Source organism: Mercenaria mercenaria, chromosome 16, assembly GCF_021730395.1.
Source record: "Mercenaria mercenaria strain notata chromosome 16, MADL_Memer_1, whole genome shotgun sequence".
Lineage (NCBI taxonomy): Eukaryota > Metazoa > Mollusca > Bivalvia > Venerida > Veneridae > Mercenaria > Mercenaria mercenaria.
Window position 1 is genome coordinate 45,286,264 of NC_069376.1, and position 17,761 is coordinate 45,304,024.

General features: G+C 35.0%; 1 long non-coding RNA gene across 1 annotated transcript; it reads left to right on the forward strand.

Moving 5' to 3' along the window:
- The first annotated feature begins 9,627 nt into the window (after positions 1–9,627).
- Positions 9,628–17,525, forward strand: LOC128549221 (uncharacterized). Its single transcript, XR_008367523.1, has 4 exons — positions 9,628–9,781; positions 11,069–11,194; positions 13,434–13,519; positions 16,193–17,525. It is a non-coding gene; the product is annotated as an uncharacterized LOC128549221 (long non-coding RNA).
- Positions 17,526–17,761: the final 236 nt, after the last annotated feature.

Below are 17,761 nucleotides of genomic sequence, written 5' to 3' on the forward strand. Positions count from 1 at the left end.
GAGATTTCTGAGGTTGAAGGGGAAGCAACTCCTGCGTACAGTTTGACTTTTCTTAAAAAGAGTGCCCCAGTCAGAATAAATAAACTCATATTTTAAAAGTTATTACTTCGCACTGGTAACAGTAAGCGTTTGGTATATTTGGTACACAACTATGATTACCTCCCACCCTTTTACATAGACATCTATTACAGTTGTATTTTTATTTGAAAAATGCACAAAATTCAACTTGTATATTAATACCAATTTAGATCTAGGCTTGATTCCAGACTTCTATTACCGTAACGGTACCTTCTTGGCTTTGTTTGGTTTTGTGTGTAAATTGGCTTAATTGCAAAATAACATCGAGCTAGCTTACGGAAGGTCGGTAGTTCTTCCTAGGTTCTCGGTCGTGATAAACCAAGGAGGGGCACATATATTCTGTCTATTGTTTTGAGAAAACCCCTCGAAATTGATCGACGTACATATACATTTACATGGTCGTGTACATTTCAGTTTACGCCGAAAGGGTCTATTATCAAATAAGATAATAGTGCTGATATTATAGGCACACGTCTTTGGCAGCATGTATAAACATATACTGATGCCTTAAACCAACTTAACATAGTAAACAAACCAATCTCCATTTTTGTGATAATCATGTCCGCAATATCTGAGCCAATAAAATATCATGCAGCAGTCAGTTTTGTGAGTCTTTTATATACGTTTAACCATAGATTTATAGTTGGACGCTGCGCTTTCTTCTTTAACTATGTCAAATGGTTCACAGGTGGATGACTCCATGATAGGTACTTCTAAAAGCCCACTGTGAATTAGCTGTCTTGGTATTTGTCTTCTGGCCTGTTTTGATGGTTCCTGAATGGTGTGTCTCTAAGTACATGCGTTTATAGTTCTTTAGGTTCTCTGTTATATATTTTATACGAGCATTTGTTCACATCATGATATCATGACTAGTGTCAAATTCACGTATGTAAGGGATTCATCTGGTGGGCGATACCTTTTATGTACACTATCCTGTAACTATTTTGGAAAGTGGTTGGGATTAATAAAGCGCATTTGTACGCAGTTAACAGGTTTATTCGAAGTGGAAGTGGTATTTTGCTATCTATGTCCTTGTTTCTTGTCTGTTTTACTTTGTCAATGCATTGTATGTAGATGTCTTTCGTCAAGAAATCAATACTTACCCTACTGTAGGGTTTTATCGTGGAGGCTGCAGTCTGGTCCCTGGTTTAGATGGGTAAATACAACAGAAAAATATCCAAGAGGCCAACCACGCGCAATTAAAAGAATCCCTTAAAAACGAAACACTAGAACAGTATATGTATGGGTATGTTATATGAATACCCTTTAAAGCAGCAAGACATAATACCAAAAAGGGGTCAAAGAAACAGAACAGCTCAGTTCAGCTCAGTCATTATGGACTTTCAGAACCACACAATAGCCACTGAACTGAGTGAGTTTTTGTCCGTCTGATTATCTATTATAATCCTAATTATTGCCCTGCCTACTTTCACTTTGTGTGGCAATTCTGAAGTAAAGGCTGCATTCGGTTTCGTATGTAAAAATCTTAATTATTCCCATTTAATTCTATGCTTAAAATATTTCGATGACTCATTAACTTTGAAGGCAATGTATAAATTGTTTGCATATTTTGGAAAATGAAACTACCAAGAAAACATATTAAGCTTGAAATAAACTAGAGGGGATGTTACGTTACTTTAATACAAAATGTAACATCTGCATCATTTTCATAAATAGCATGAAGATATCCCCTTAACTTCAGTTTCCGACAACGTGGCTTTAGTGGACGGTAGCATGCATTTCCACTACCGTCCATGAACAGGCTCAATCAAACCGAGCCTGCAACATTTTCGTTTTTGTCGTGTTGAGCGACCTGTGAAGTTTCCATTTTTTTCTATTTTACACATGTACCTAGCTGCTTTCCGCAACTAACTGTTATGTTGTGGTGAAATAGTAACTTTAGTCTTTGAGACATTCTTGTAAAACCTAATCATTTTGGTCTGGGGCCTTACCCACTCTTTATCAGGAAAATTGGTGTAACTTCCTATCAACGTGTCATTCACATTAACCCTTAATCATGCTAAACTGAAACTGTAATTTTCTTTTGAAACATTGTGAAATATACTCTACATAATCTAGTCGTTCAAAAATGTTGACAGGGTTACCAACAATTTGTCGTGTAATTAACAATCGGATATAGAAGATTATAGATAGAGGAAACTCGCACTCGATCCCTCTCGATCCATAGTTACCCAGGTAGGAAAAATGTTCTTTATTCATTCATGTCAAAATGAATCTAATTTCAATTGTTAGTTTTCACGTTTTTTTTACAAATTTTCATTTACATCACAACATACAACATATATGAGATGTATTTAATTATATTTCATAACAGGAATTATCAATTACGAGTATTGTTAACGGTATAGTGATGTATCATTAAGAGAGAGAAAACATATCATCAAAACTTCTGTTGCAAACATGTCTTCTTTAGCTAAGCAAATTGATGTAACAGTTACTGATAAGTTCATATTTGTGGTGACCTAAACACTATAAACCAGGCCTGCAGTCACCCTGACTATCTGTTGTATAGAGGTTCCGATTTCATACTTGAACGGGTTCGCATATGTGTAGGCTTTCATTACTATTACGCGTCAGCGGTAGAACAATTCAAAATATACACGTTTAATCATTTTTGGCGAACTTGATTAAATCAATCGAATTTATTCAAGAAGGTGCGTTATTATCACCATCAGCAATATTACGTTCAGATGTTCTACCCCGTACGTGTACATGTGCAAACATGAAATAGCAATCTTTGTTTTTTCAGACCTCACTTAATGTTTGGACTTTTCCTAAAATTGAACCTAATTAAAACAAATTTTTGCAGTTATATCGTAAGTTCAAATTTTATTATAAGCAGGCTTGAAGCTCGAAAAACGGGCCGCAGGTCAGCTCTTACACAAATTGAAAAACAAATAAAATTGTTATCCTTTTTATGACGGGTAGTAATACAATACAATTCCCGGTGGGAATTCGCTTAAAATGAGTTTCGCGACGTCCGCTTAAAAAGACGAAATTGAGGTATGTAAAGTTATAACTTTGCTCAGTATGAGAGAATGATAAATTTTCTCGAAAAGGCGAAATGCTATTCGACACAAGTATGATAATACATCATATATGTAAAATATCTGGTTTGTAATTTCTGATTCGGCTTTATCATCACAAAAACATCTGGCGACACGAAGCGTGAAGAAAGTATGACATCAACAAAAATGGCAGTTTCTGACCTCATATGCACAATCTGATGACATCTGACGCTTCTAATGATAAACTTACTGTAATAAAGTAGCGAAAATCACATTTATTTGCTTCAAAATCGGCTTACGGGGACATAATTGACAAATAAAAACATCGGGAATTGGGTTGCGCCACAGGGATGGAGTTGCTCGTATAAACACCATGTCAAACGTTTCTGTTACGTATTTGACTGCATAACAAGTTTCCGCGCACACATTGTTCAATGGAAATAATTGTCTGAATTATTTCAAGAAAAATGGGACTTTGATTTGGATTCCATCGCAAAGAAGAAAACACATGCATTGTATCATTGTGCGTACCAATGGTACAATGGACCTTAGAAATGTTGGTGTAATTAAAATGGAAATATAATCCTGAGGAAAACATGCATGAGTACTATATTTTTACAGCTCTGTGTTACTATCTATATTATTTGCATAAATATATAGCAATTAGTGAACAAATGGGTTACGTTCGCAATTCTGAACTAACATTGACCAAATTCCATTGACTGCATTTACACAAATCTAATTTTCCCTGGTAAAGGAATACTGCTAGTTATTTTTCTTTTTTTTTCTGGACACTCTTCTGTCGGAGTATTTTTGTTGCAAGAACTAATTGAGATGTCTTCCTGCTGAAATGTTGTTACATAGGTCGCACGTATACAAAACATCAATAATCAGGGAGAGAACAGATCTACGTATCGCAGGGTTATAAGTTCGATCTTCGGGTGAGGCTTATTGTCTCTGCTTTAAAAGACATTTACTCCGAAATCATTTGTCCTCTAACTATGATTCATGTGAAGAAGTTGACACATACAGAAAACAGGTTACTACGGATACCGAATCTCTGGCTTGGTTAATCGCAAGTCCAAACTAAACTGAAACACAGCTTTAACCGGCGACCAATGCTACATTTTTTGCACCTCAATTTGAACAGCATACGCTTAGTGTCTGCGTTGATTGTATATTTTTGCAAACATTCCATTGGATTATCTTTACGTTGACCGTAAACTGCTATTAACACTGGCTATAAAGGATTTTTTTGCTAAAAACTAAGTAAATAAAACTTATATAAGAAGGAAAAAGGACATTGTAAAATCAATCGGGATGTAAAAAAGGATTATTATATGTACAATATAAAACCATTCAATCCTTTTTTCAAAAGTTCTCTAGAATATTTATCCCTATCTTTGCATTCAACTGTAACAGTTATATTCGTATACACTATCCTGTCCCAACTTTTGTCATACGGAATAAATGTAAGTAATTTTATTTATTTTATTCGGTCTTACATTAGGAAAGTCTCGCGTAGTCCTGTAGTCACATGTTTTCATCCTCACCTGAATTTGATGATCTTTTTTCACAAAATGGGCAGATTGTTAGTGCCGACGCATTTCAAATTATATTCGCAGACAGGCCTACTTAAGCGAACCATCCAAGATATTTTCACTAGATCTGACAAGCAACAGATTTTAAAATCCACTATGCTTTAGAATTGAAATTGAAATAACTAGTTTATAATTTCTAAATAACAGAATATTCAAAGTATCTAATTCTATATAATGACCCTTTATTTTACAAAATTCTGAATTTTGCTATACGAATAACTCATGTAACAGTTTTCATCGGACCTACTCCGAACAACAGAATGCTTTGCAATTAAGAGAACCTAAGGATAATAAATTCAATGCTTGCTTTTATCGACAGCAAATGTAAGTCATACAATGTTTGTTTGGAACTGTCAAATTTCATCCTGTTAAGGACAAGTTTTGCACACACGTTTTGAATACGTTGCATCTTACGCACCTCAAGTTTAGCGACACAATACAGTATGACATCGCAGTAATTAAGATGTGAAATAACAAGAGACAAAGGCTGCTTTATTTAAATATTTTTGACTGTTTTTTAATTCATAGGTTAATTATGCGTGGCTGTACGATATTTCCAATTTACATGATTTTTGAAGTTCAAGGTTTCGTCATGAAATGTACCAAGATATCTAATTGTGCATTCACGTGACACTTTATGAATGTTAAAATGAATAATGGAAATCCAATTCAGTCTCTCCTTTTATGTACATTGTGTATATTTAAGATTCAATATTCAACATTTGTAAATCCAAAATTATTTCCAATACTGATATAATTTATGCACAATGAAAGATCAAAGCAAATTTGAAAAATCCACTTTAAACAGCAGTTGAGAACAAATATCATATCATATCAAAACTGTTTTGTTTATTCTTCGATTCAATTGGTGAAGTTAAATTCTTTTCTACAATCAACTAGTGAAAATAAAGCAAATTAAAAGCGTCAGAAAAAAAAGATCACTTGAAATGCCCAGCCTACATCACAATGGTACTGACTTTAAAGTTTAGTCCTTTAAAATTTATCACCTCTAATAAAACTTATTTACATTCGGTACAGAATACACAAACGGTTTAATTAAAATATGCCAGAAAATTCCAACAAGAAGTTGCTTCAATATAATTTATATTAAGAATATAACTGATTCTGAAAAATAGCAAATACCCATATTTTATCTATATAACAATATTATCAAAGTTCACTGAGTGCACGAAACAAACTCTTTCTTCTTATGCTCAGTCCTAGTCAAGCAAATGGTGTCGCACTATGTGTACATCATATTAATGACCGTTCATTGACAGAGATCTATCAAAAGAGTGCATTTACTGTTGAGGATTTATAAATATAATTGAACAGAAATTGCAAATTTTTGGCTGGTATACTTTTGACTTCAATCATTAAAAAGTACACAATGTGACAATTCCAGCATTCCTTTAAATGCCAAGGAATGGACTTATTTTAAAATTCAGGCACATAAAATACATGTGCCCTTGACGTTTTTATTTCAGACAATCGCCAGGCAGAAGGCAGAATATACGCCTCATGGAGTGTTCGGTTCTACAACCTCCCGATCTCAAGTCCTGTGCTTTATCTTACTTAGCAAACCAGGTAAACTCATGACTGCACAAATTTGGATGAACGCTAAGATAGTAAACATCGTTGATACTGTTCTCGTCCAAAAATCGTCCTAACGTTTCGAACATTTCCTTTTAATTAAATTAAAATGTATAAAAATGATAACACGTCAATAATTTCTACAGAGATTCACACACTATACTCTGTTTAGTGACGATATTTATTTGAAAATAATACAAGCCATTACCTGTTATGCTTGAAAGTAATATAGTGATTATTTCCAAGAAATAAATTAACTTTTGATCAATAACAGTTGTCTCAAAATGTTCTCTTTCCTTTACAAAGTTGACTGACCGTTTCAATATGGAGACCGTATGGGGGTGGGGGAGGGGGGAGGGGGGTTTCGCGTACTTTACTTTTTATAATTGAATGCGATATATACGCGCACCCATTACAAAACCAAATATTTTATCTGAAAGTGAATGAATGACAGTCGATCTTAGTCATGTTACTAATTGATGTAGAGAGGTGTTTAGTAATTAACCTTATTACTCCAGAATTTTGTAAAATTATAGCTGAAACTTGGACACTGTCTTTGCCTTTCACCAGCTGCTAAAACGGAGCATGTTTTATTTCACTCGTACTAACAGTTATTACGTTCATACTCGAACAATAAACACCAAGAAATAGGTATTTGGACAGTTTTGACGATTAAACATGTTAGAAAAACAAGATTATATATTTGTTATCACGACAATTGCCATTAGTCAACAATGTCAATGCACCGATTATTCGGAGTTCTCTGAACAATAATATTCCAGTTCACATAATATAATCGGTAGAAGTCACTGGTGATACAATAAAAATGCTAGTGTGAGAGATCCCGCAGTCGTGGTCAGAGTTTAAATACTTACATTCAGTTACAAAATGTATTTATAGGGTGTCGTACTGGTCCAGATGTTATCAATGTACATTAATTAGTAATAGAAAAGTAAGTAACAGGTACTGTTTTGGGGACGTTGGGGGAGAGGGTGGGTTGTTAACGTCGCACTGACTTAATCATAGGTCATATGGCGACTGTTCAGCTTTGACAGTGGAGGAAGACCCTAGGTGCCCCTCCGTGCATTATTTTATCATGAGCGGGCACCTGGGTAGACCACCGATCTTTCTTAAGCCAGCTGGATGGCTTAGTCACATGAAGAATTCAACGCCAAGATGAAGTTAGAGCCTACATCGGTAAGGGGCAAGTGATTTGAAGACTTTAACCGCTCGGCCATTGAGGCCCCAATATTTTTTTCAGTCAAGTGTGAATTGTAACAATTCCGCGATTGAATGCTATAAATGATAATTATACATGTATTATATATAAAAGAATGTAAAAAACATGAAAATTACATCTTTTATTTTGTCCAATCCGTTCTTTTCACCAAATATCAACTCTATTATTTATTATCTCGCTATACAAAAGGGGAGCAATGTTATACTAATGTTATACTAATGTTTAAATTAAAATAACTATTTATGACAAACCTTTTTACATGTGTCTAAAATAGAAATATTCTTATAATAACAAAAAGTTGTTTTTGAAATTCAAAAGATGGTTTACAAACATTGTTATTGTAATACTGAACTAGCGGTAAAACAGCACCGAGCCTACCAATCAAATTCCCATCTTATTTTGTCACTTGTACTGCTGCTCGGCAGCTTTTGTCTAAGGTAGGCCTTTGCAGACTTTAAACACGCTTCTAAAGCTAGCAGGAGTGGATTACTCGTCATCGGATCTGGATACCGCACATATTCATAATTCTTTATCGGGTAGAAAAGTGATTCAGGAATGCCCTTGACTTCTGCGTATTGTGTTATCTTTGCTTTGATGCTTTTGCTGTAGAACATATTTCTGATGTCCGACCGAACTTTCGAGCAAATATGGTCTACATGAGTCAATAACGCTATTCGTGGAATTCCTAAAATGGAAACAGCACAACTGAAAAAAGACGTTCTGATTCAAATTCCCTAGTCATACAGAAATACGTGCCTTCGTCATGCATAATAGATTAAAATGATAATAAACACAACTTTAAAATTAAATCATTACATATTTTCTACTATTCTTGCACCATCATTTGATTTTTGTTCTATGTGGAATTGAGAGGAGCGGTGTTTAGTGGATAAGGTGTCGGCCGCTCAATCCAGGGTCGTGTTTTTGAGCCCGTCTCGGGTCACGACCATAACTTCTCATATGACACCAGTACTGAATTTTCCAGGATGTGGACTCGAGAGTGGTTCAAATAAGCTTGCAGCTTCCATCACAATTGAGCTAAAACAACTTAGTATAAACTAAACTAATATGTATTGTTTTTCACTAAAATGTACTCACATGTGTTTTATTTGAACTTTTAAAACGCCTAATTGTGAATTGTAAAAGTAAAATAATTTGTTTATCACATATGAATTCTAATTTATTTTATTCTGCGGAAGCAGCAAGTCGTGGATTTGTGGTGTACACCCATATGAACGCATAAAAATAGCATTCAATCCATAATTAGATATTTAAATATTTGTACACAAGTTACACGAATCAAATTATTGCAATACATAGATATATCGTCTTTTTTTAAGAAAACGTCCGGTAATAATGCAAATGTTTGAGAGCTGTCTTTACTGGATAGTCTAATATAAGCAGGATAAAGATAAATCTGCAGATAAACAGAGAATCCTTGTATATAAGAATGCTATTTCTAAAGTAATTAGAGATAAAATCTGCACACAGAAGGACGTACCTAAATATTGTCTGGTGTCATTTTAACTAGTCCCATGTAGGTATAAGAGTCAAATTTGATTTAACAAAGTACAGTAAAATAATATATAATAATGTACATGTAATGTAATGTCATAGGAATGAATCATGTCTTAATAAAACAAAACTGACTAAATGATAAAAATAACGATGCACGTTTAATTATGAATTGCATAGACGCATTGTAACCGGATAATATAAAACCTCAGTAATAGTTCTGACTGGATAATGTTTTTACCTGGCTGTGAAACCGTGTCATAGTTCTACCTCGGCTGTGTTTTACCTGTTTCTACTTTCGATTCAGTAGGTACAGTTAATGTTTTAGTGCATTTTTGGATTTTAAGAACAAGTAAGTTTAAGCTTCTTTCATTATATTGTCTTTTGCAGTAGCTGTATCTAAAAACGTTTCAGGTTTAATGATAATCAAAACATCTACCGTGTATTGTTACATCTAAATTACATGAAAACATTTATTTCTGTAGATTTTTTTTCGAGAGGTATCAGATCAATATTAGGTATTCCAGCAAACGCATTCAGTCATGTTATTAGGTCCTTTTAAGCGTGCTTATAATTATTTGATTTACAGTTAAAGGCGTGGTGTTTTCACATATTCTTGGATACAGAATAGCCCAAGGAAACACAGAAACATGTTTCAAAGGGTAGGTGGAAGATTCTGAAGAATGTTTCGTCCTTGACAGAAGGAAATGTAAAATAAATGAAAGGTATGTCATAGAATATCATATAAATTTTAATAGGTACTTGACCAAATAAATTTTCAAAATGAAGGATTGCCATACAAAATTTCAACTAAAACACCATCTGTCAATTTTTTTACCAAGACTGGTGACTAATATGTACTTAATATTATAGAGCATCAAAAACGTCTGTTTCATAATTAAAAATGTGATGACACCTGCGCATTTTACGAAGTCTTATTCTCCGTATGCTGTACACATATAATGCCGATTATGTCCGAATCTCCAAAAGATCAATCTCGGTGAATGTGATAGTAAGGGTAATATCCGGGTACGGCAAACGTATAAGCAAAGATGGAACAGAAACGTACGTCGGCACTTTTCATCCTGCCATTTAAACATAATTTGTGTTCTTTTGTTGAATCCCGCAGGAGAATACTTACTAGCATACTTACAGTGTGTTTAACCGATTATTGTAAAAAGTCATAATGCAAGCACAATTCAGGTGCAAGTTAATACTCAAGTATATATTTATCATATAATACTTCTATGAGTAACTTACACACGGTGTATATTTATATCATGCAATTATTCATCAATTACTTATCTCTTACCTATATTTTTTGTAATACCATTTAACAGTATAGATTTAGTCTCTACCTGGTGGAAAAACTTTTCGATTGTTTTAATCCAGATGACATGTACATAGATGAGACTTGAACAAATAAAAATCTATGATATTTGAAATAATCGGAAAGATTCTGGTCCACCAAATATGGAGAAATGGTGCAAGAAATAACTATACTACATGAAAGCTATAACTGCCTACATTCGACCCTTTCTTTAGAATATCTACTAAAATATAGAATATCATAAAAATTATTGGCAAATAACAAATATTAAACTATTAAGAAGGAATTAATATACATCTTTAAAAGCTAGTTAAAATACGGTATATATTACAGTTGTTGATTTTTGTTGTTTTTTTTTTTTTGTTTGTTTGTTGGGTTTTTTTTTCGATTTCAGTGTTCAACGCATAAAGAATTTTTATGAATCGTATTTTAGCATACCGTAAAAAGATTGATGAAGTTGCATCAAGCGGGTCACGAGAAGTAGTCGTTTAAAGATATTTCTATATTTAACTTTAGTGTCCTTGAAGGGGCCATGTGCCAGCCTTTGAATAATTTTCAGAGAGGACCTTCTAAATGATGCTGTCCCCAAATGATTAAGTTTGTAAAGGACCTTGCAATAATGCTACGAATCAAGATCAGTTGGTTCATGAAAGAAGTGATGTAAAGTAATTTCTATTTTTAGGTTTAACAGTCCCTTAAAGAAGCCAAGCGCCCCCAATGGAACACATTTGATATAGGACAGTAAAACGATGCTTTAGACCAAGTTTGATGACGCTCCATCCAGTGGTTCATAAGAAGCTGTTTTAAGGTATTTTTATTTTTAGCTTTAGTGACGAATAGCTCCCATTTGAATCGTTTGGGAGATAAACTTATAATGGTGCTATATACCTCGTTTAATGAATATCTTTTAAGCGTTTCTTGAGCAGATGTCGTTAAAATGAGTTTGTATTCTTAGCCCTTACGATCCGTAAAGGGACCGACTGCCCACATTTGAACAAATTTGACAGAAGATACTTATTATCGATGCTACAGACCAAGTTTGATGAAGATCCATCCAACATTCATGAAAATAAGTCGTTTAAAGGTATTTCTACTTTTAGCCCTAGCATTTGAATAAAATTTGGAGGTAGTCTTAAAAGGTTGTTACAGACCAAGTTTGATGAAGATTTTTTTAAATTTTATTTTTGTTGGATGTAACGTCGGCCCGACACATGATAGTTCAAATGGCGACTTTCCAGCTTTAATGGCGGAGGAAGACCCCAGGTGCCCCTCCGTGCATTCTTTCATCACGAGCGGGCACCTGGGTAGAACCACCGACCTTCCGTAAGCCAGCTGGATGGCTTCCTCACATGAAGAATTCAACGCCCCGAGTGAGGCGCGAACCCACATCGATGAGGGGCAAGTGATTTGAAGTTAGCGACCTTAACCACTCGGCCACGGAGGCCATCAAGCGGTTCATGACAAGAAGTTGTTTAAAGTGTTTTTATTTTCTGCTCAGACGACCCCTAAAAGGGGCCAGTGTAAAACATTTGAAGAATCTTCATAGAGGTCAGTGCCAAAATGCTGCTGATCAAGTTTGGTGTAATTCTGACCAGTAGTTTCAGAGGAGAAGATGTCTAAGTAAAACTGTACACGTGGAACGCGGGACAACGGAAGCCGGACGAGCCACATATACTAACGGCTCACCCCAAAACAAACTTCAGGTGACTTAAAAGGGTATCGGAAATTGTGTTTATCAAGGTCGACAACTTTGCCCACATATTTTTCCTTCGATCATTAACTTCCAGTTTATTAGTCTAATTGGCAAATAAATTGCTTTTCACACATAACGTGCGAGGCATAAATAGCAAAGGCATGCAGTACATAGAAAATGCTGTAACAAAATGCAAAACAAACACAATTATTGTGTTTCAAGAAACAGGAATATCACCAAGGCTATTACATCTCTTGACAAAAACAGCTTTCATATAATTTGATGATTAATGCAACATACGCGTATTATTTATCGGCATAATATGCTCGTTTACTTAAAATTGAATGCTTAGACGGGTATAATTAACATCCGGGTTTCTTGCAAATCAATGAATCGCGCTCTCGGTTCTTGGATACTTTGCAAGAAGTTCCAGTGTGGTTTGTATCATGGTTTACCTGCAGTGTCATTATAACTGTTAACTTCTATCTGTAATTTTCTTCAAGTGAGGGAGAGACGTGGCTATAAGCCGAGCTCTAACTAAGAACATGTCTTAGGTCCCTCCTACAATACTGTAGTGAAATGTTGAACTTTCTGAAATCGTTCTCTATTTCAGTTAGAGTACGCTTATCTAAGATCAAATTTAAGCCGCTCACGTGTTAGTACCGACGATTACAATAGAATGTTAACTTGTCAATCAAAATTAATAGCCGAAGTTCATATTGGCGGACCATGATACGAAACAGAAAGCGAAGGGGCCACTAGAATAATGAGGTTATTTCTCTAAGGCTACGCCTCTTTTCTATTACTTATACCCGTATAAACGTACAAAAAATAGCATTTAATTCTTATATTTACATTTTTACGGTAACTTGCTACAAAAATTAGTGGCCTGGTATCCAGAAGTATCAGAAAACCAAATAAATGTCAGGATAATAATTGTTTCGACATGTAAGTAGCTTCTGGTAGGCCTACAGCCAAAAACGTCCAAGTTCAATTGTAACTCGCAGCCTTCCAATTAAAAAACAGTTCCTGGTTTTTATTTTAGAGTATTGCTAAATCCAGTGAAAAATCATACAATCGTGTCATCTCAGTTTTGATCTTTACCGCAAGAAAAATTAGTTAAAGTTCCTTTGGCCCAATTTCGATAGACTTTTTCGGACGACGCCATTTTGTTCACGTTTTATTGTATATGACGTCAGACTACGCGTCTCGCGGAAAGGACCGTACATGAAATTATTACACAAATGTTGTTTACACGAAAATAAAGTGTTTTTCCCCCATTCAAAATGTATAATGAATGTAAATATTCAAGTTTGAACTGGGTATTAGCTCAACAATTTTCGTTGAATTTCAGATTAAAGTGGTACTCTGTTTCAATTTCATTTGGATTGCAAATACCATCTACCAGTCTGGAGGCGGTGTGAATTTAATCTAAAACAGGTAAGTGGCTTACGTAAAGTGTATAAAAATATCATAATGAAACGAAGTTTTATTTATTCTCTTGTTAGGTATCAGGTCGCACCGACACAATTATAGGTCATACGGCGACTTTCCAGCTTTGATAGTGCATGGAGGAAGACCCCAGATGCCCCTGAGCGGACAACTGGGTAAAACCACTGACCTTCCGTAAGCCAGCTGGATGACTTGCTTACATGAAGAATTCAACGCCCCGTGTGAGGCTCGAACTCGCATCGGTGAGGGTCAAGTTTTATATTTTACAGAATGTCATACATGTGCAAATATAGATCTCGTAAATCACTTTTCAAAATACAGGCATAGTTTACAATAGTATCAAATCATGTAGGTCTTATTTGATGCTTTGTCATCGGCATACAATATAGGTGGATATCGCGACGGTATGACGACCTCACGTAGTTTTACATGGCTTATTTGCTTTTCAATACAGCAGGTTCTACAGACGACCACGCGTGTCTAAATAACAACTGATTTCCACTATGTCGGACTTCATATACATCTCTGGCATTTCTACGATTCATATTTAGTGTTAAAAGCTCACCGCGAAATTTAGGAAAATATTTACATTCATTTCGGCAAAAAAAAAAAAAAAAATTAGTAACATATAATCAATGTATGCATAATGAAGAACTGCTTTAAAAATGATTTAATATTATACCCCATATTTCTGAGAAAAATTTTGTTTTTGTTTCGAGGAATGTTACCGTTATTAGACTGACAATTACGTAAAACATGTCTTACTTTAGATGTTGTCCTCATTCTTTAGAAATTTAAATAGGCAAGTGTACAGCGGCAAGTAGAAATAACAGACTTCGTAAAATGCGTACGCGAAAAATGTTGAATCAGAATACCACTTATTACTATGTTTTGCTTTACATCCTGGCCTATAAATATCATTTAGTAAACGTGTATCTTGCCAACTTATGATAAGTTCTTATGTGCAAGAAAAAGAAACTTATTGCAACTATGCAAACTTCTTGTTAAAGCATTTGCTTTACGATCTAGCGTTATAGTCTAAAAACCGTTTTATTTTTGTGCTTTATGCAGTATATATATGTGGTGTATGCATGTCAAATCTTAAGTGCATATATGAGCCGCGCCATGAGAAAACCAACATATTGGCTTTGCGACCAGCATGGATCCAGACCAGCCTGCGCATCCGCGTAGTCTGGTCAGGATCCATGCTGTTCGCTTTCAAAGCCTATAGCAATTAGAGAAACCGTTAGCGAACAGCATGGATCCTGATCAGACTGCGCGGAAAGCCATTATGTTGGTTTTCTCATGGTGCGGCTCATATATGTATGTATTGTTAACGGCAACGATTTGCCAGAACTTGCAATAAAATTTGAACTTGATGTTGAATCTCTGTAAATTGTTTCTCCTATTGGTTCTGAGCAGCTTTGTTTATAAATTAAATTCACAAATGCAAACTCAGTCGAGTGTAGGTAACCAAAAACCATACATTGTTCTGTGTAGTGTGAAGTTAGACACTCCTTTATTTGTATTTTTCACTGCCTGCAATAATAAAAGAATTGCAGAATGATCATACATTTCCAAAAACATATTAAGATATGCAGCTGGTATTTTAAGATACATGTTTACCATTTGCCATTGTTTTTATGCCCCCACCACTTTGGGGGTGGGGGGCATATAGATTTGCTCTTGTCCGTCCGTCCGTCCTTCCGTCCGTCCGTCCTTCCGAAAATGTTGTGTCGCGCGTAGCTCTGAAAGTAGTTGACGTAGAGTCACAAAACTTTACAGGAATGTTGGTCAGTATGTGTAGTTGTGCACCTGGGGTTTCGCGTCCAGATTCATTCAGCCATGTAGAAGTTATGGCCCCTGACTTTGTAAAAATTGGTCATTTTAATGTTGTGTCGCGCCTAGCTCCAAAAGTATATGACCTAGAGTCACAAAACTTTACAGGCATGTTGGTCAGCATGTGTAGTTTTGCACCTGGGGTTTCGCGTCCGGATTCATCCAGTCGTGTAGGAGTTATGGCCCCTGACTTAGTAAAAAAATGGTCATTTTAATGTTGTGTTGCGCATAGCTCCAAACGTATTTGACCTACAGTCACCTAAGTTTACAGGAATGTTGGTCAGCATGTGCAGTTGTGCACCTGGGGTTTCGCGTCCGGATTCATCCAGTCATGTAGGAGTTATGGCCCCTGACTTAGTAAAAAAATTGGTCATTTTAATGTTGTGTCGCGCATAGCTCCAAAAGTATTTGACCTAGAATCACCAAAGTTTACAGGAATGTTGATCAGCATATGCAGTTGTGCACCTGGGGTTTCGCGTCCGGATTCATTCAGTCGTGTAGGAGTTATAGCCACTGACTTAGTTAAAAATGGGTCATTTTAATGTTGTGTCGTGCGTAGCTCCAAAAGTATTTGACCTAGAGTCACCAAAGTTTACAGGAATGTTGGTCAGCATGTGCAGTTGTGCACCTGAGGTTTTGCATCCGGATTCATTCAGTATTGTAGGAGTTCTGGCCCCTGACCTGGGAAATAATTGTCATTTTTGGCCCCTGACCTGGGAAAAAATTGTCATTTTAATGTCATGTAGTGGGGGCATCTGTGTCCCATGGACACATTTCTAGTTTGTTTTTTTTTTCTAATTTTATATAAATTGTATATTTCAGAGAGAAGTATTCAAGATGCTGTATTTAAACTGCACTAGATGGACTTTGGTTTTCGCGTGTATTATGAGTATGCTATTGCACTGTACTGTGTGTACTGGAGAAGATTACACAAATGAAGAAGACAATTCTGTTCTTTCCAGTATTATACGGCTTTTCTATGCACTTTTCGAATTTATCTGGATGTTATTTAAGTTGATCAGCTTCTTATTTGGAAATATAATTGACGTCGTTGTGTATTTTTTAAATTTGGTTGCAATATTGTTTCATCTTATATCTTGGTAATGGTGTATAAATCTGAGATTTTGATATTCACACTGAATTATTTATGCTGGAAATCAATTGTAACTTGTAAATGACCAAATCACTTCTTTACAGTTGTGAGGCAAGACATTCAATAGAACTATCGGCGTGTCAACGCAGGTTACACGTCTCACTCTGACTTAAGAAATTCATCCGCCAACAAGATAATAATGTTTCTCACAAATTATTTACTTACAGCATGCAAGATACATACTTTGTTGTGTTTACAATCTAACAGCCATATGACAACACTATAGATGCCCATTGGCACTGTATTCAATATATATTAGATTTGTCCAGTTGACCGTGTGAAATATGTAAATTAATCTTTAAGAGTATGAAATATGTAAATTATTATTTTTCCGAGCAAGAAAAGGATGCACAGACCTATTTTGATATTAGTAAAGTCGAAATAATTATTTTACTGACAATGTGGTTTCAAGTCGTCCGAGTCGGCTGGGTCTTCAATTTTAAACGTAAGAGTGATGTTATAAAACACCCAAAGGGTAAGTTATATCAAATACTTTTTTTTTTAAATTATTTTTTACACAGCTGAGTTGAGCCAGAACTATTCTGTAAAAGATCACCGAAGCAAAAACGATTACTTTCACCGTTTTTCGTACTTTGTAAAATATAAAAACAAAACTTACCCTAAATTTTAGCAAAAAAAAAAAACATTCACAATTGACGTCAATGGAAAACAAGGGTTGAACGTTTAAAAAGTACAAAGGGTAAGCGAAAGCGTAAACTTACAACATTTAAAATTATATCATCATTTAAAGGAAAGATTATCAACGACTGTCACCGAAGCAAATTCGTTATATTAAACCATTTAAAAGATATAACGAATAATCGAAATTATCCTTCGTTATTTAATGTGTCAAAAAAAAAACAAAAAAAAAACGATATTCGAATTATTGGAAAAATTGAATATGGGTCTTTGTATAAAAAATCCTGCGGTTGTTTATATTAAATGTAAAGATTTATATTTTGACATTCTTGTTTATTTCTAGTTTGTTTTCTACAGTTAAGAAAAAAATAAAAGTGTACACATTAACAGTGTTTGTGTTGATAAACACTATTTCAACTAATTGTTGGGGATGTTATTTCAAGAAAGCAACTGACAAATATACAAGTGAGAACTTCCCCATACTGTGTCAAACTCACAGTGAACAATTAAGAGACTGAATCAATGACCATTTTATTAGAAGTTTGTGTTTCACTTTATGTGGGAAAGTTGCTGTGAATTTGAATTGACAGAAAATTAAA